We start from the raw sequence: 20857 nt of genomic DNA on the forward strand, positions 1-20857 counted from the left end.
CATTTATGAAGAAATATGCATTTGTTCTTCCTGTTACTTTTCTCTGTTACTTATTTCAGAATAGAGACTGAAAGCTACACTCTTAACTTGACATGCCAAGAGGGCAGGAGGGGCAGTGAAGTACAATACCAGAAATCTTAGCTTAGCTGGGTAAATACTAACCACAGGAGGATGGAGTGAGACCTCCCAAGTTAATTAGATTCTGCTAGAAATGAATTTATAAGAACAGCCTTTGAAGACAAAATCACTTGGTATGTCTACAGCTGCCTGTCTCCAAATGACTGACTGTGAAAACTTCAAACCTCATTTTTACAAGCGACTAACACATACCTGGCAGACAGCTATAGCCTGGCAGGTGACTGGTTGAGACAGCCTTTCTCCTCAGTAGACATGCAGAAACTTCGACACTGTCTCCAAATGCCAAACCATTCACTATGTCATGAGTGTCAATCACCATACACTGTGTGTGTATCCACACTTACAATCTCTTTTCTGTCTTTTTTAACAAAAGGAGTGTTCTTGAACCTCTCAAGACAGGGATTTGTGCTTGGGTTAAATAAGTTTTCCACTGGTGGTTCTGATGTAAAAGAATCTGCCTGCAATGCATAAGACTGGCTTCAGTCCCTAGGTGGGGAAGATACCCTAGAGAAGAGCATGGTCAACCCATTCCAGTATTCGTGCCTGGAAAATTCCATGGACAGAGGAGCCTAGTTGGCGTCACAGAGAATTGGACATGACTGAGTGACTAACACTGAAGTAAACTTTCAAATGTTATTTTCAAGATCTTCACTACTCTCTCACAACACTAATTTATCCCTGCTAACTAGAAAACACACATTAGCATACATATGATCATAGCCTGTTCTGATGTGTCTTGTTATTTTAAACCCAGATAGGTATTTTTTAAAGCAGAATTTTTATTTGTTTATTTAGGGCTGTGCTGGGTCTTCGTTGCTGTGTGGGCTTTGTGTAGTTGTGGAGAGTGGGGACTACTCTCTAGGTGCATTGCACGGGCTTCTCATTGTGGGGACTTCTTTTTAGTGGAGTATGGGCTCTAGGCCAGCACATGGGCTTCAGTTGCTACAGCTTATGGTATCTGGAGCACAGGCTCAGTAGTTGTGGCACACAATCCCAGTTGCTCTGTGGTGTGTGGGATCTTCCTGGGGCAGGGACTGAACCTGTGTCTCCTGCACTGGCAGGCTGTTTCTTTCTTTCTTTTTTTTTTTTTTTACTGTTTTAATTTAATTTAGTTTTTTAACTTTACAATATGGTATTGGTTTTGCCATATATCAAAATGAATCTGCCACAGGTATGCATGTGTTCCCCATCCTGAACCCTCCTCCCACCTCTTTACCATTGAGTCACCAGTGTGTGTGAAGTCGCTCAGTCGTGTTCAACTCTTTGCAACCCCGTGGACTGTAGCCCGCCAGGCTCTTCTGTCCATGGGATTCTCCAGGCAAGAATACTGGAGTGGGCTGCCATTTCCTTCTCCAGGGGATCTTCCCAACCCAGGGATCGAACCCAGGTCTCGTATATTGCAGGCAGATGCTTTATCCTCTGAGCCACCAGGGAAGCCATACTGAGTCACCGGGGAAGCCTCCAAATAGATATTTTTTTACCCTAAACTTCCTTTCAGCCTCTGATGCCCTTCTTTGTACCATTTCTCCAAAGGTTTGTTTACAGATGTCATTTTCCCATGTTTACTTCCATTTAGTCTTCAAAACTCTGAATAATTTCTGACCTCAACAACTGCAACATTCTCCTTGCTTTCCCCTTGCTACTCCAAATTTCTTTTCCACTAACCATCAAAAGTATTTTCAAACATGTAATCACACTCTTGCTCCTCTGCCATTGTTCCACTTGGTAGCTTCGAGCTAAGCTTTCAATGGGCCTCAAGATTCTTTGTGACCAGGATTTGCCTTCTCCATCACTTTCTCCTTCTTCATAACACCTAGATATATTGATTTTTTTTTTCTCCCTTAAACAATACAAACTTGTTCAACCTAAGGGTGTTTCACTCTTTCCCTCTACTGAACACTTGCCCACAGAACTCATTGGATCATTCTTTTCACCATTAAGATCTCAAATAATGTTTCCTCTGAAATGACTTACTCAATCACTCTAAAGGATAACCCACCTCCAGTGTCTGTCCTATTACCTGTTAACTTTTATTCATCATTTGTTATTTTTTGAAATTATGAGATGGTTGGATGGCATCACTGACTTGGACATGAGTTTGAGTGAGCTCTGGGAGTTAGTAATGGACAGGGAAGCCTGGCATGCTGAAGTCCATGGGGTCACAAAGAGTCAGACATGACTGAACAACTGAACTGAACTGATAAGGGCCAAAGGGAGAGAAAAGAGCTCTTCTTTTCATTGCTCACAATTGTACCCCCAATGTTTAGAACAAAACCTGACATATAATCAATATTTTGTTGAAGAATCCATAGTTATATATAAATTTCAGGATAAATTTTCATGATTACATAAAGTTCACACATGAAGAAATCTAGCTAAGTTAGGTAGCTTTGGAGGATTTCTTTAGTTCAAAATAAATCACTGGGAAAGAATTTCCTAATTCATTAACAAATACAAGGGCTACGGGTTAATCAAGTGACTTCTCTCTAAAACCTATAACACATATTTTGCATGCTTTAGAATATGAACTCTCCTAGGAAATCAAAATAACTCAAGAAAACAAATCTAGTGATCCTTCCCAACTAATGCACCATTTGCTTTCACTTTGATGACACAGTGCCAACTTTATTCACCTAAACCTAAATAAATTCTTATATGTTGTGGGATTAAACATATTTTTTGAAAAGTTCAAGATGAACAGTGGTGCAGATACACTTCTTTGTCTGCCAACCTTGGTAGACTATTTTTTATAGACTATAAAGCCATGGAGTAAATGATAAGTTAAAGACAATGAAAACTTATACAGTGAATATGGATCTTTGAAGCTGTATTATATTAAGTGTTTATCTAACAGTTTCATTTAGGGACAGCTCATGTATCCACAAATGTCCTTTTGATGAAATGAAGGAGAAACATTTAAACTCTCAAGGTGTCATGAAAATCAGTATCAACCTTAACATTTTGGGGAAGTTAACTGGGATTGAATCTAGGAGGTTGAACACACTAGAGAAGTTATAACACCTGAAGTTAGGCATTTGGAATTTCACTAAAACACAAAAACAAACCTAATGGCTATTAAATAGCTTGTTTCACAGGGAGAAGGAAATATATTATCAAGCAGCAATACCTTTTAACAGAGGATAATTTATAATAGAATTGTCAATATGTTATTTCAAGATTCCTGAGTGAGATGGATGAGCTGTTGGTTATTAAATATATTTCCATTTTTAAGCACCTAGGGGAAATAATTTAAACTGTTGAATATGGAAGTTTTAAAACTATTAACTGAAAAACAAATGACTTAATATTCTGCTTTATCTAGCCATCAAGTATTGTAATACAAAGTGAAAACATAATAATGTATAGGAAGTGATGAAAATAATTTAGTGAGCAATAAAGGAAGGGTTAATTTAATATTGAGCTATCCATCATATATGTTAACAAATCTGTACTGCAGATGTCAATTAATTGACACAAAAAATTGAGCATTTAACTGTTTCATAATAAGAATATTCTTCTTTTGATATTTATTATTTCGAATTAAGAACACTGACATGTGAATTTACCAGGAAAAAGTTATATCCATGGGTATGTAACTCAATCATATGGATCATGGGTATTATGCATTAGTTTTCTTTATAGAGGGGAAAGAGCTGATATCCTGGAATACTGATATTTACTAGCAGTGTTTGATGGCCAGGCATTCATAACAGATGATGTAAGTATGTATATGTAAGAGTTCAGTTCAGTTCAGTCGCTCAGTCATGTCCGACTCTTTGCAACCCCATGAATTGCAGCACGCCAGGCCTCCCTGTCTATCACCAACTCCAGGAGTTCACTCACGTGCATCCAGTCGGTGATGCCATCCAGCCATATCATCCTCTGTTGTCCCCATCTCCTCCTGCCTCCAATCCCTTCCAGCATTAGGGTCTTTTCCAATGAGTCAACTCTTCGTATGAGATGGCCAAAGTATAGGAGTTTCAGCTTTAGCATCAGTCCTTCCAATAAACACCCAGGACTGATCTCCTTTAGAATGGACTGGTTGGATCTCCTTGCAGTCCAAGGGACTCTCAAGAGTCTTCTCCAACACCGCAGTTCAAAAGAATCAATTTTTTGAAAATGTAACTAAAAAATTTAAACTTATGATTATCCTGCTTATAGGAGGGGAAAGGAAGAGGAGCAACGTTCCATGACTAGTCATCATATTCTTATTGCCTAGTAAGTCACTATAGTCTTGCTATTTCATTGCTTTTCCCTCACAATCATGTGCATTATGTTATATAATTTACATGCATTTCATGGCTGATAAGGATAAATTAAAAACATTTATATGTAATTAAAATTATATGTTCTTCAATTTTAAAAAATATTTGCATGTAATTGTCTGAAGCAACCTTGCTGGTTAACGCCCCAGCTATGGTTTCTAGGCAGTTCTTCCCAAGTGAAGAGTCTACAGTGCAGCTTCCACATAACCTGGTGGTCTCATCCTGGGATGGGGAAGTTGGGGCAGGAGAAGGCTCAATCAGTGAACAGGCACATGAGTAGGTCATTAGTCATTATTTGTAGGGACCAGGGAGCCATCAGTCTCAAACTTAAAACCTCTTTTCCTTTAACTGAAATTATTCAAATGAGCTAGCTCTATTACATAATGTTCTAGAAAGTAAATTAAACAAGGAACCCTGCATTGTAAATGGCCTGTTCACAATTTTCCATTACACCTATTGTAAGGCAAAGAGCATGGTCTCCCAAGAGACAAAATTTATTTAAATCTTTTTAAGAAATCAATTCTTAAAAACAAACAAACAAAAAATCACTGTCTTCAGAATTTGCATAAAGTGTCTCCTTTATCTTCAAACACTGGTAAGGATGAAGGAATACTGTTCTCGCCTTGTTATAGATGGGGCACAAAATTTCATAATCAGAGGCCTCTGTTTCCTCCCCTATAAAGTAAGATTGCTGCTTCAAAGAGTTTTGGAGTAATGAGAGAAATTGTAGAATGTGCCTAGCATGTAGTATTTGCACTATAGCTATTATTTCCTTTTCATTTTTTCTAATTAAGTTGGCTTACATAGAATACAACACATATAAAATTGTAAGTCTTTTCAGGGCACTACTAATCTCCTTGATAGCAGTGCAATTATTTACCTCATCCTTGAGCCACCACTGATCTCTGAGATATAGACTGAGTAGAATAAGCCATTGGACTAATTAAAGAGGAACTGGTCTCTATTGTAACAAAAACAAGAACTTTATTTCATCAAGTAATGCCATGAAACTACAATTAGCAGGAGAAGCATTGCATCAGACTAGATGGTAGAGTAGCAAAAATAAATCACAGGCAGATTACTTTAGTCTTTTATGCAGGCATTTATACCTCCCACTAACAAACTATGATGAAAAGAGCTTATAGATACAGAGAAGTGGTCAAACAGGAGATGGCAAGAGTGAATGTCGGCATTTTAGGAATCAGCAAACTAGAATGGACTGGAATGGGTGAACTTAACTCAGATGACCATTATCTACTACTGTAGGCAAGAATCCCTTCAAAGAAGTAGAATAGCCATCATAGTCAACAGAAGAGTCTAAAATGTAGCACTTGGATGCAGTCTCAAAAATGACAGAATGACCTCTGTTTGTTTCCAAGGCAAACCATTCAATATCACGGTAATGGTAATCCAAGTCAATGCCCCGACCAGTAATGCTGAAGAAGCTGACATTGAATGATTCTATGAAGACCTACAAGAACTTTTAGAACTAACACCCAAAAAACATGTCCTTTTTATTCTAAGGGACTGGATTGAAAAAGTAGGAAGTCAAGAAACACCTGGAGTAACAGGCAAAATTGGCCTTGGAGTACAGAGTGAAGCAGGGCATAGGCTAATAGACTTTTGCCAAGAGAACACCCTGGTCATAGCAAACACCCTCTTCCAACAACACCTGAGAAGGCTCTACATATGCACGTCACCAGATGGCCCAACACCAAAATCAGACTGATTATATTCATTACAGCCAAAGATGGAGAAGCTCTACAGCGTCAGCAAAAACAAGACTGGGAGCTGACTGTGGCTCAGATCATGAACTCCTTATTGCCAAATTCAGATTTAAATTGAAGAAAGAAGAGAAAACCACTAGACCTTTCAGGTATGACCTAAATCAAATCCCTTACAGTTATACAGTGGAAGTAAGAAATAGATTTAAGAGACTCAATCTGATAGACATAGTGCCTGATGAACTATGGATGGAGGTTCATGACACTGTACAGGAGACAGGGAGCAAGACCATCCCAATGGAAAAGAAATGCAAAAAAGCAAATTGGCTGTCTGAGGAGGCCTTACAAATAGCTGTGAAAAGAAGAGAAGCAAAAAGCAAAAGAGAAAAGGAAAGATATACCCAACTGAATGCAGAGTTCCAAAGAATAGCAAGGAGAGATAGCCATCCTCAGTGATCAGTGCAAAGAACTGAAGGGAAACAATAGAATGGGAGAGACTAGAGATCTCTACAAGAAAATTAGAGATACCAAAGGAACATTTCATACAAAGAAGCGCTCAATAAAGGACAGAAATGGTATGGACTTGACAGAAGCAGAAGATATTAAGAAGAGGTGGCAATAATACACAGAAAAACTGTAGAAAAAAACACCTTCACAATTCAGATAATAACAATGATGTGATCACTCACCTAGAGCCAGACATCCTGGAATGTGAAGTCAAGTGGGCCTTAGGAAGCATCACTACGAACAAAGCTAGTGGAGGTGATGGAATTCCAGTTGATTGACTTCAAATCCTTAAAGAGGATGCCATGAAAGTGCTGCACTCAATATGCCAGAAAATTTGGAAAGCTCATCAGTGGCCAGAGGACTGGAAAAGATCAGTTTTAATTCCAATCTCAAAGAAAGGCAATGACAAAGAATACTCAGACTACCACACAATTGCACTCATCTCATACCCTGTTAAAGTAATGCTCAAAATTCTCCAGGCCAGGCTTCAGCAATACATGAATCATGAACTTCCAGATGTTCCAGCTGGTTTTAGAAAAGGCAGAGGAAGCCAAGATCAAATTGCCAACATCTAATGGATCATCGAAAAAGCAAGAGAGTTCCAGAAAAACATCTTCTTCTGCTTTATTGACATTGCCAAAGCCTTTGACTGTGTGCATCACAATAAACTGTGGAAAATTCTGAAAGAAATGGGGACACCAGACCACCTTACCTTTCTCTTGAGAAATCTGTATGCAGGAAGTAAAAGTTAGAACTTGACATGGAGTAACAGACTGGTTCCATATAAGAAAAGGAGTACGTCAAGGCTGTATATTGTCACCCTGCTTATTTAACTTATATGCAGAGTACATCAAGCAAAATGCCAGGCTGAATGAAGCATAAGCTGGAATCAAGATTGCTGGGAGAAATATCAATAACCTTAGATATGCAGATGACACCACCCTTATGGCAGAAAGTGAAGAACTAAAGAGCCTCTTAACGAAAGTGAAAGAGGAGAGTGGAAAGGTTGGCTTAAAGCTCTACATTCAGAAAACTAAGACCATGGCATCTGGTCCCATCACTTCATGGCAAATAGATCGGAAAACAGTGTAAACAGTTGCTGACTATTTTGGGGGGCTCCAAAATCACTGCAGATGGTGACTGCAGCCATGAAATTAAAAGACGCTTGCTCATTGGAAAAAAGTTATGACCAATGTGAGTTCAGTTCATTTCAGTCGCTCAGTAGTGTCTGACTCTTTGCAACCCCATGAATCGCAGCACACCAGGCCTCCCTGTCCATCACCAACTCCCGGAGTTTAACCAAACTCATGTCCATGTAGTCGGTGATGGCATCCAGACATCTCATCCTCTGTCATCCCCTTCTCCTCCTGCCCCCAATCCCTCCCAGCATCAGGGTCTTTTCCAATGAGTCAACTCTTCACATCAGATGGCCAAAGTATTGGAGTTTCAGCTTCAGCATCAGTCCTTCCAATGAACACCCAGGTCTGATATCCTTTAGGATGAACTGGTTGGATCTCCTTGCAGTCCAAGGGACTCTCAAGAGTCTTCTCCAACATCACAATTCAAAAGCATCAGTTCTTTGGTGTTCAGCTTTCTTTGTAGTCCAACTCTCACATCCATACATGACCACTGGAAAAACCATAGTTTTGACTAGACGGACCTTTGTTGGCAAAGTAATGTCTCTGCTTTGAATATGCTATCTAGGTTGGTCATAACTTTCCTTCCAAGGAGTAAGTGTCTTTTAATTTCATGGCTGCAATCACCATCTATGACCAACATAGACAGCATATTAAAAAACAGAGACATTACTTTGCCAACAAAGGTCCATCTAGTCAACTCTACGGTTTTTCCAGTAGTCATGTATGGATGTGAGAGTTGGACTATAAAGAAAGCTGAGTCCCGTAGAAATTATGCTTTTGAACTGTGGTGTTGGAGAAGACTCCTCTTGAGAGTCCCTTGGACTGCAAGGAGATACAACCAGTCCATCTTAAATGAAATCAGTCCTGAATATTCACTGGAGGGACTGATGTTGAAACTGAAACTCCAATAATTTAGCAATATGATGAGAAATGCTGACACATTTGAAAAGACCCTGATGCTGGGAAAGTTTGAAGGTGGAAGGAGAAGGGGATGACAGAGGATGAGATGGTTGGAAGGCATCACTGACTCAATGGATATGAGTTTGGGTAAACTCCAGGAGTTGGTGATGGACAGGGAAGCCTAATGTGCTGCAGTCCATGGGGTCACAAAGAGTCGGACATGACTAAGTGACTGAACTGAACTGAACTGATAGAGAAATGCAAGCACCTCTATATAGAACCAATTAATTTGATGCCCTATTAATTCTTGCTGTTACACATATGGGTGCTTGATGCATAATTACTCCATTATTACTGAACATGTGTTGACTTACTTCAGAAACCATTATTATATAATAAAGTAATATTTTAACATATATTTGTCTCTCTTTGGAGGATTTTCTAGTCACCCTAAGTGTGATGAGGGGAAACTGCTATTTGGCCCCCCAGAAGAACTACTACTGGCTTAGTTATATTATGACCAAATTAAAGCCTTTTTCTATTTGAGGTTATAATTAAAATTCAACCTGTGAGCCTCTCCTTTGAAGATTTGGTTGATTTTATGTGATCATATACTGCCTGGCAGAATAATTCTAAGCATATCAATAGTGTTAGTACCTTGCACATGGGGCTTCCTAGATGGCTCAGTGGTAAAAAAAATCCACCTGCCAATGCAGGAGATGCCAGTTTGATCTCTGGGTTGGGAAGATTCCCTCACTTCATTTCAGTGAAATTCAATTGCTCAGTCATGTCTGACTCTTTTGCGACCCCATGGACTGCAGCATGCCTGGCTTACCTGTCCATCACCAACTCCTGGAGCTTGCTCAAATTCATGTCCATTGAGTTGGTGATGCCATCCAGCCATCTCATTCTCTGTTACCCCCTTCTCCTCCAGTCTTCAATCTTTCCTAGCATCAGGGTCTTTTCCAGTGAGTAGGCTGTTCAAATCAGGTGGCCAAACTATTGGAGCTTCAGCTCCAGCATCAGTCCTTTCATGAATATTCAGGACTCAACTCTTTTAGGATTGACTGGTTTGATCTCCTTATAGTCCAAGGGACTCTCAAGAGTTTTCTTCAACACCACAGTTCAAAAACATCAATTCTTTGGTGCTCAGCCTTCTTTATGGTCCGACTCTCACATCCATACATGACTACTGGAAAAAACATAGCTTTGACTAGATGGACCTTTGTCAGCAAAGTGATGTCTCTGCTTTTTAATATGTTGTCTAGTTTGGTCATAACTTTTCTTTCAAGGAGCAAGCTTCTTTTAATTTCACGGCTGCAGTCACCATCTGCAGTGATTTGGGAGCCCAAGGAAATAAAGATCCCCTGGAGAAGGAAATGGCAACCCACTCCAGTAATCTTGCCTGTGAAATCCCATTGACAAAGGAGCCTAACTGGGTCCATGGGGTTGCAAAAGACTAGGACACAACTTAGAGACTAAACAATAACAACAATAACCACACCCTGGTGTAGTCTCTTAATTTCTGGATCTGTTCAATAGTCAAATATCTAACTTTTAAGGATGTCATTATTTTGTAAATATGTAACAATAAAATATGTTAAAACAAATATTTTCTAAGACATTAATTTTCATTTCTGGATGCACTTTATATATACATGCACAGGGAATACTTTGTGGTCCTCATTGAAATTGTGCATTCTAATCCCTTTCTTCTCCTATCTGAGTATCTACCATGTTGATACTTACTAATCCGTCATTTTTGCTCTTACTTAATATAATTCATTGTCCTCATGCCCTTTTTTTCCCTGAGTTTCTTGAAGTTATTTTCACATGGATTGTGTTATACATCATATTTTCTTCAAACGTGTTTTGTATTTTGTGGCTTTTCCTTTTTTTTAATTTCGATTTGCTTCCTCTTCAGCTTACTTCTTCTTCTGTACAACTCTGTTTCAAAATAAAACTGTGGATCTATAAAATGCAAATGTATGTGCAGACACAATGTACACATGGTTTATTCAGCTCTGTTTACAATAGTATAAAAATGATAATTGAAATATTATGTAGTCAGTCATTTTTAGGACATAAATTATAGAACTAACAGACTCATTAGTGGGCTTTCTTCTCTGGAAGCAAACAATTAAGTTAGGAAAATACACACACATATGCATAGAAATATACACCCCCAAATTCTTTTAACCACTTCATAAGAAAACTAATTCTTCATACTTAAGGATGAATAAAAACAATTATTCAATTTAAAAAGTAAAGATAATTTTGATATAAAGCAATTTCTTTTTTTATATATAAAGCAATTTCTTAACCATATACCTATTTATGTAAAATTATAGAAATGTGTAGCTCCTGCCATTCTGCTGTGATAGGAGCATTCCTACCATTCCTCACATACTTCTTGGATCAGAATGGTTGCTAGAACTATAGCCATCAGTACAGACTTCTAGGATCAGAGTGGAAGAATAGTTTCCTGTTATAACTATGTCCTGAAAACTCCTCGCATCACTTTTTTCTGATATTTCACTATGCATACACTAACAAATAATCATACTAGCCTGTAAAAATCCTGGGAAATGTAGTACTTTATTCTGGTCAACAGTGTAATGGATTAAAATTGTGAATTTTGTGATTAATGGAAGGGGGAAATAGATACTGATAAGTGTGATGGCCACACTTATGTCAATTTAATTTTTTTTTTATTTTGGTTCATTATATACATATTGTTTCTCTTCAAGAGAGCACATAATCTGTAAGTAAAAAAAAAAGAAAGACAAATACTATACACTATGATTTATATTTGGAATCTAAACATGACACAAATGAACATATCTACAAAATAGAAAAAGATTCACAGACGCAGATAAGAGAACTGACTTGCAGTTGTCAGTGGGGTCAGGGTGGGAGAAGGAAGGATTGTGAGTTTGGGATTAGCAGATGCAAACTAGTATATATGGGTATATATACTAATTATAGGAGAAGGCAATGGCACCTCACTCCAGTACTCTTGCCTGAAAAATCCCATGGACAGAGGAGCCTGGTAGGCTGCAGTCCATGGGGTTGAAAAGAGTCGGACACGACTGAGCGACTTCACTTTCACTTTTCACTTTCATGCACTGGAGAAGGAAATGCAACCCATTCCAGTATTCTTGCCTGGAGAATCCCAGGGATGGGGGAGCCTGGTGGGCTGCCCTTTATGGGGTCGCATAGAGTCGGACACGACTAAAGCGCCTTAGCAGCAGTAGCAGCAACATACTAATTATACATATATGGATAAACAACAACACCCTCCTGTGTAACACAGGGAACTATAATTAATATCCTATGATAAACCATAATGGAAAAGTGTATATATATATATACACACACACATATATACTCATGTATATATATATATAAGTATATGTAAGTATATATATGTATATAAGTATATACATATATATATAAAAACTGGGTGACTTTCTTGTATACCACATATTAATTCAACATTGTAAATCAACTATACTTCAATAAAAAACAATAAACACAAAAAAGAGAGAGCACACAATCTAACAGGAAAAACATGTTAGTAATGCTAATTTCATGGCATAGGCCAGAATTGTTAACAAATTTATAAATATAACAATATTACAAACTCCAGAGGAGCTTACTAAAGTGAGCATAAGTTCAACTGGGTCTTGAAGAATGGATTAAAATTGATGAGTTTCTTCATTTGTCCTTATTAAATTGTTCAGGAATAGCAGAATGAAATCTAGTCTAGATGACACTGCTAGCCATTTTAATAAGGATATAGCATTTCTATCACAGGATATCAGTAAGCTTTGGCAGTTTATATATTTTATGCTTACAACATGGCTACATTAAATTTATTTTATAAACAAACTTGATTTTAATTAAAAAAATAAATGTGTAGTTATACCCATCACTATGTTTTAAATGTTAACACTCTTTAGGAAATGGCAAATAAAGGAAAATCACTTCTATGATAATACCTCTTAAAATTTAGTTATGTGCCGTTAAGAGGTAGGTAGCTATTATGTAGGTATATATTATGTTATATATGTAGGTATATGTTATGTTATACAGGATCTAAGGAAAGGTCAAGACTGCAAGTTTTCAGCCACAGTTTTAATTGCACTGCTCTTTGCTCTCTGTGAGTCTATGAATGAAGGACTGTCTCTAATTCCATGTTTTACAGAAAGCTTAGGTCAGCTGTTTAAATAAAGCACTAACATATCAGAATATAATAAATCCAAAAATAAAAGACAAATCCTTTGCAGTCCACCTGCTTTTTTAAATCCTGTATTCTGTTTCTTGCATGGTGTTTTGTCTTTCATCTCAGGAGCCCACATGACAATGTCACTGGCAGTTAGAGCATGTTGACACAACTGACATCCAATTTAGTTAATGTTGGGTCAGTCTGGGCGATGCAGAAACACTGCTATGTATGCAGCAGAGAAGGCTGTGTGTGAGTACTGAGGAATATCCTCTAATTCCCAGGATACTTGTTAAACAATTCTAATGTCAGAATACCAGCAAGAGAACTCTAACAATCAGTGTCACAATAAAATACATAGGTAACACATTGTTTTGAGAGTTAATGTGTTAAAATACATGGCCCCTTTTTTCTCTGTCTCTGAAATGTATTCTTTCCATAGCTCTTATAGTTACTTTAAGATTCAGAGAGATGACAACTGACTTTACATAATATTATTGGAATAATCATTGCAGTCATATTTTAACAGAGTGTATTTATTTATTTATTTAAGCTTTGTCTGTATGCTGTTTAATTTATCTGATGTCTGTCAACTTCCCCAGGAATTAACTTGCAAAGTGGAGTTAGTCATTGTATTAACAAATCTATAAACATAGAGTGACGCACATTGCCAATGCAAATTAATATCAAGAGAATTGTACAGTGCCACCAAAATATAAATATTTGTAAATGCTGCTAAAACTGGTGACTTTGTTCTTGTGGTGTTTTTTTTTTTTCTTTTTCTTTTTTTTACAAATTGTACACCATTATGGGAGATCAATCAAGATGGTGGAGTTAGAGGATGTGGAACTCACCTCTCCCATGGAACATATCAAGAATTCATCTACAAGTGGAACAATTCTCACTGAAAGCTAACTAGAAACTGGAAGATAGACTCCTATACTCTAAAACTATAAAAAAAAACCTTCATGGAGTTGGGTAAAGAGAAGAGAAGTGATCAGGTCAGGACCTGTGGCCTTGAGTGGGGGACTTGGTGGAAAAGGGAGATCGCATGGGCAGAGATCCACCCTGGGGGATGAGCTAATCTAGCTACATATTGGGTACCCCAGTCTGGAGGTCCAAAACAGGGAAGACTAGCTCCCTTGGCTGGTCAGAAAGCATCTGAGACTAACTGGAGGGCTGTGTGAAACCTGGACTCTGTTCATGAGGAGCATGAGTTCTGGCTTGCTCCAAAATCTGGACAGAGAGTGGACAGAGGAATGCTCCAGTGGCTACCTGACTTCCCCCAACTGTGTACCCCAGCCTGAGGAGAGCAAACACTCCAGGCCTGCTTATGTCACCTCAGAGCTCTGCACTAAAGCAAGGGCTGCCATAACTGGGGAGAGAGCTTAGTTGTGGTCAACAGGGTTGACTTATACCTGGGGAATCATCCGAGAATGATGGGTCTGGCCATTGCTGGTGCTTACTCAGGCAGCATGTTGGAAGTAGCACCAACACACTGAGAGCTTAGTTGGGCCCCACCTACCCTGCAGCATAACTCTACATCAGAGTGATGGTAGCATAAGCTATGGGAGTGATCAGCTGTGAGGGATAAGTTAAACTCAGACCCAAAGTTAAGTCTGAGTGCGGCAGGGGCAGCCATTGCTGGCACTTTCATGGGTGGTGCATCAGAGGCAGCCGGAACCACCACAGCTGAAGTGTCATTATTAGAAAAGAGCCTGCATAGGCCCCTCATGCTCCAGAACTCCTCCCCTCTGGTCAAGAGTCCTGGTGCTGGGAGAGGGAAGAGCACACACTTAAAATGATCAGAGACAGTTCACCCCTGTCTAACCCCTGACCCCTCAGGGAATCTGTACTAGCAACTTAAGATAAGACCATATTCTAATAGTGCATAATATCACTGAGCAAAGGGGAGGCCTTGCCACATTCTGACTCCATCCCCAACCTCTCCATCTTTAGCTCCTCTCCCTATCAAGGCAGTACTTGCCAGCACACCTGAAGGAAAGACATGACTTGTGTTCATGTCAAATCCAGCTCTCCTACCAAAGGCACTGGGCACATATAGATAGTATAAGCATGCTCCCACATAAAGATACTCTTTTAAGATGGCAATAGATAACTATTGTATCTCAATTCATAGAGACAGAAATAATTAAGGAAAATTAGAAGGCAGAGCAACTGGTCTAAATTGAAAGAACCAGAAAAGAAAGCCTGAAAAAAAAATAATAAACAGGAATAAATATTTTATGAGATCAAAGATCTGAATCATTAGTAATAAGAATGCTAACTGAATGAGGAGAAGACAAGATGAACACACTGGGGATTTTAACAAAGAACTAGAAAAAATTTTAAAAAGGAACCAGTCAGAACAGAATACAATAATTGAAACAAAAAACATACTATAAGGAATAAATAGTAAGAAGGTAAAGAGATCTGGAAGATAGAATAATGAAAATCATCCAATTCGAACAGCAAAAAGAACTAACTAAAAATGAGAACAGTTCAAGAGATGTCTAGGATAACATAAAGTATACTAACATTCACAGTATAGGGGACCTAGAAGGAAAAAAGGTAGAAAAGAGAATAAAAACATATTTGAGGAAATGATGTCTGAAATCTTCCCAAAACTAGAGAAGGAAAAAGATATGTGGTTACAGGAAGTATACAGAGTCCCAAACAAGATAAACATACAGAGCCACGCCAAGACCTAGCATAATTAAAATGACAAAAGTTAAAGAGAATATTTTAAAGGCACAAAGAGAAAAGCAGTCATGTACAAGAGAAATCTCATAGGGTTATGAGCTGATTTTTCTGCATAAATTTTGCAGGGCCACAGGGACTGGTAACGTATAGTCAAAGTGTAATAAGGAGAAAATATGCAATTTGGGATATATTGTCCAGCAAGATTACCAATTAGAATTGAAGAAGAGCTAAAGAACAAGCAAAGAAAGATAAAGACAAGCAAAAACTTAAAGAGATCATTGATACTAAAGTTGCCCTAAAATAAATATTAAGGGTCGTCTCTAAGTGAAAAAGAAAAGACAATAACAAGAAGTAAGAACCTTTGAGTGGGAAAGAAAAATACCACTGAGAGAGGCAAATATATATTAAGGGCTGAAGGTTAACTATTTAAATAAGCTAATACAAAGATCAAAAGACAAAAAAGTATGAAAGCAACTATAACTAAAATAAACAGTGGCTGCTGCTAAGTCGATTCAGTTGTGTCCGACTCTGTGCGACCCTATGGACTGCAGCCTACCAGGCTTCTCCATCCATGGGATTCGCCAGGCAAGAACATTGGAGTGGGTTGCCATTTCCTTCTCCAATAAATAAACAGTGGAGAGATAGATAAATAAGAATTTGTCAAAAATGACATCAAAAACATCAAATGTGGCAGAAGGATGTTAAATAAATTTTAGAATGTGTTTGAACTTAAATGGCTATCAGTTTAAAACAAGGAAATGGAGTTATAAGTCAACAAATATGAATATCATGGTAGCCAAAGGTCAAAACACACAAAAGCTTTATAAAAACTAGAAAAAAGGGAACAGAAACATAGTACTAAAGAAAATACATAATTACAAGAGAAGAAACAAAAAGATAAAGGAATGAATAACAAAGACAACTGGCAAGCAAGAAATAAACTGGCAATAAGTACATGTGTGTGCACTTAGTGGCTCAGATGAGATCAGATCAGATCAGTCGCTCAATCGTGTCCGATTCTTTTCGACCCCATGAATCGCAGCACACCAGGCCTCCCTGTCCATCACCAACTCCCGGAGTTCACTCAGACTCATGTCCATTGACTCAGTGATGCCATCCAGCCATCTCATCCTCTGTCATCCCCTTCTCCTTCTGCCCCCAATCCCTCCCAGCATCAGAGTCTTTTCCAATGAGTCAACTCTTCGCATGAGGTGGCCAAAGTACTGGAGTTTCAGCTTCAGCATCATTCCTTCCAAACAAATGCCAGGGCTGATCTCCTTCAGAGTGGACTGGTTGGATCTCCTTGCAGTCCAAGGGACTCTCAAGAGTCTTCTCCAACACCACAGTTCAAAAGCATCAATTCTTTGGTGCTCAGCCTTCTTCACAGTCCAACTCTCACATCCATACATGACCACAGGAAAAACCATAGCCTTGACTAGACAAACTTTTGTTCACAAAGTAATGTCTCTGCTTTTCAATATGATATCTAGGTTGGTTATAATTTTACTTCCAAGGAGTAAGTGTCTTTTAATTTCATGGCTGCAGTCACCATCTGTAGTGATTTTGGAGCCCAGAAAAATAAAGTCTGACACTGTTTCCACTCTTTCCCCATCTATTTCCCATGAAGTCATGGGACCGGATGCCATGATCTTCGTTTTCTGAATGTTGAGCTTTAAGCCAACTTTTTCACTCTCCACTTTCACTTTCATCAAGAGGCTTTTGAGTTCCTCTTCACTTTCTGCCATAAGGATGGTGTCATCTGCATATCTGAGGTTATTGATATTTCTCCCGGCAATCTTGATTCCAGCTTGTGCTTCTTCCAGTCCAGCGTTTCTCATGATGTACTCTGCATATAAGTTAAATAAACAGGGTGACAATATACAGCCTTGACGAACTCCTTTTCCTATTTGGAACCAGTCTGTTGTTCCATGTCCAGTTCTAACTGTTGCTTCCTGACCTGCATACAAATTTCCCAAGAGGCAGATCAGGTGGTCTGATAAAACTAGTCAATCTAATCACACTAGGACCACAGCCTTGTCTAACTCAATGAAACTAAGCCATGCCCGTGGGGCAACCCAAGACGGGCGGGTCATGGTGGAGAGATTTGACAGAATGTGGTCCACTGGAGAAGGGAATGGCAAACCACTGCAGTATTCTTGCCTTGAGAACCCCATGAACAGTATGAAAAAGCAAAATGATAGGATACTGAAAGAGAAACTCCCCAGGTCAGTAGGTGCCCAATATGCTACTAGAGATCAGTCGAGAAATAACTCCAGAAAGAATGAAGGGATTGGAGCCAAAGCAAAAACAATACCCAGCTGTGGATGTGACTGGTGATAGAAGCAAGGTCCGATGCTGGAAAGAGCAATATTGCATAGGAACCTGGAATGTCAAGTCCATGAATCAAGAAAAATTGGAAGTGGTCAAACAAGAGATGGCAAAAGTGAATGTCGACATTCTAGGAATCAGGGAACTGAAATGGACTGGAATGGGTAAATTTAACTCAGATGATCATTATATCTACTACTGCGGGCAGGAATCCCTCAGAAGAAATGGAGTGGCCATCATGGTCAACAAAAGAGTCTGAAATGCAGTACTTGGATGCAATCTCAAAAACGACAGAATGATCTCTGTTCGTTTCCAAGGCAAACCATTCAATATCACAGTAATCCAAGTCTATGCCCCAACCAGTAATGCTAAAGAATCTGAAGTTGAACGGTTCTATGAAGACCTAAAGACCTTTTAGAACTAACACCCAAAAAAGATGTCCTTTTCATTATAGGGGACTAGAATGCAAAAGTAGGAAGTCAAGAAACACCTGGAGTAACAGGCAAATTTGGCCTTGGAATATGGAATGAAGCAGGGCAAAGACTAATAGAGTTTTGCCAAGAAAATGCACTGGTCATAACAAACACCCTCTTCCAACAACACAAGAGAAGACTCTATACATGGACATCACCAGATGGTCAACACCGAAATCAGATTCATTATATTCTTTGCAGCCAAAGATGGAGAAGCTCTATACAGTCAGCAAAAACAAGACCAGGAGCTGACTGTGGCTCAGACCATGAACTCCTTATTGCCAAATTCAGACTTAAACTGAAGAAAGTAGGGAAAACCACTAGACCATTGAGGTATGACCTAAATCAAATCCCTGATGATTATACAGTGGAAGTGAGAAATAGATTTAAGGGCCTAGATCTGATAGAGTGCCTGATGAACTATGGAATGAGGTTCATGACATTGTACAGGAGACAGGGATCAAGACCATTCCCATGGAAAAGAAATGCCAAAAAGCAAAATGGCTTTCTGGGGAGGCCTTACAAATAGCTGTGAAAAGAAGAGAAGCAAAAAGCAAAGGAGAAAAGGAAAGATGTAAACATCTGAATGCAGAGTTCCAAAGAATAGCAAGATGAAATAAGAAAGCCTTCTTCAGTGATCAGTGCAAAGACATAGAGGAAAACAACAGAATGGGAAAGACTAGGGATCTCTTCAAGAAAATCAGAGATACCAAAGGAATATTTCATGCAAAGATGAGCTCGATAAAGGACAGAAATGGTATGGACCTAACAGAAACAGAAGATATTAAGAAGAGGTGGCAAGAATACACAGAAGAACTGTCCAAAAAAGATCTTCACGACCCAGATAATCACGATGGTGTGATCACTGACCTAGAGCGAGACATCCTGGAATGTGAAGTCAAGTGGGCCTTAGAAAACATCACTACAAACAAAGCTAGTGGAGGTGATGGAATTCCAGTTAAGCTATTTCAAATCCTGAAAGATGATGCTGTGAAAGTGCTGCACTCAGTATGCCAGCAAATTTGGAAAACTCATCAGTGGCCACAGGACTGCAAAAGGTCAGTTTTCATTCCAATCCCAAAGAAAGGCAATGCCAAAGAATGCTCAAACTACCGCACAATTGCACTCATCTCACACGCTAGTAAAGTAATGCTCAAAATTCTCCAAGCCAGGCTTCAGCAATATGTGAACCGTGAACTTCCTGATGTTCAAGCTGGTTTTAGAAAAGGCAGAGGAACCAGAGATCAAATTGCCAACATCCACTGGATCGTGGAAAAAGCAAGAGAGTTCCAGAAAAACATCTATTTCTGCTTTGTTGACTATGCCAAAGCCTTTGACTGTGTGGATAACAATAACTTAGTGGCTCAGTCATGCCCAATTCTTTGCAACCCCATGGACTGTAGACCACCAGGCTTCTCTGTCCATGGGGATTCTCCAGGCAAGAATACTGGAGTGGGTTGCCACACCCTCCTCCAGGGAACAGGGGATCTTCCCAACTCAGGGATCAAACCCAGGTCTCCTGCATTGCAGGTGGTTTCTTTACCATGTGAGCCACGAGGGAAGTCCAAGAATTCTAGAATAGGTAGCCTGTCCCCTCTCCAAGGGAACTTCCCAACCCAGGAGTTGAAATGGAGTCTCTTGCATTGTAGACAAATTTTTTACCAACTGAGCTACCCTGGAAGCCCCCAGTAAGTATATACTTCCCTGGTGACTCAGATGGTAAAGAATCCACCTGTAGTGTGGGAGATCTGGGTTTGATCCCTGGGTTGAGATTCCCTGGAGGAGGGCATGGCAACCCACTCCCGTATTCTTGCCTGGAAAATTCCCATGGACAGAGGAGTCGGGCAGGCTACAATCCATGGGATCACAAAGAGTTGGACATGACTGAGTGACAAAGTACACACACTAATAAATACTTTAAATATCAAAACATGAAATGCTTCAGTCAAAAGAGGCATAGGGAGCTCACTGGATATAAAAATAAGACCAATCCATATGATGCTTATAAGATACTCATTTCAGAGCTAAAGATCCACACAGACTGAAAGTTAGATGATACTAAAAGGTAGTTCATACAAGCAGAAATTACTTTTTCTGGATAACAATACTCCTGGCATACAAAAGAAAGGGATTATATAGTGATAAAAGATCAATAAACGAGGAGGATATTACAGTCATCATATGTATGCACCCAATTTAGGAGCACTTGAATATATAAAGAAAATACTAACAGACATAAAGGGAGAAATTTACAATAATAGTAGTCAATGTTAACATTCCGTTTATATCAATGGGCAGATAATCCAAAGGAAGGATAATAAGACAACAGTCATCTTAAATGACAATATATTCCAGTTCAACTTTATAAATATCTATAAGATATTCTATCCAAAAATAGCCCAATATACGTTATTTTCAAGTTCGCATGGAATATTCTACAGGATAGGCCATA

Source organism: Bos grunniens, chromosome 20 (assembly GCF_055505025.1).
Source record: "Bos grunniens cultivar Pamir isolate PY7600 chromosome 20, Bosgru_T2T1.0, whole genome shotgun sequence".
NCBI classification, from domain to species: Eukaryota; Metazoa; Chordata; class Mammalia; order Artiodactyla; family Bovidae; genus Bos; species Bos grunniens.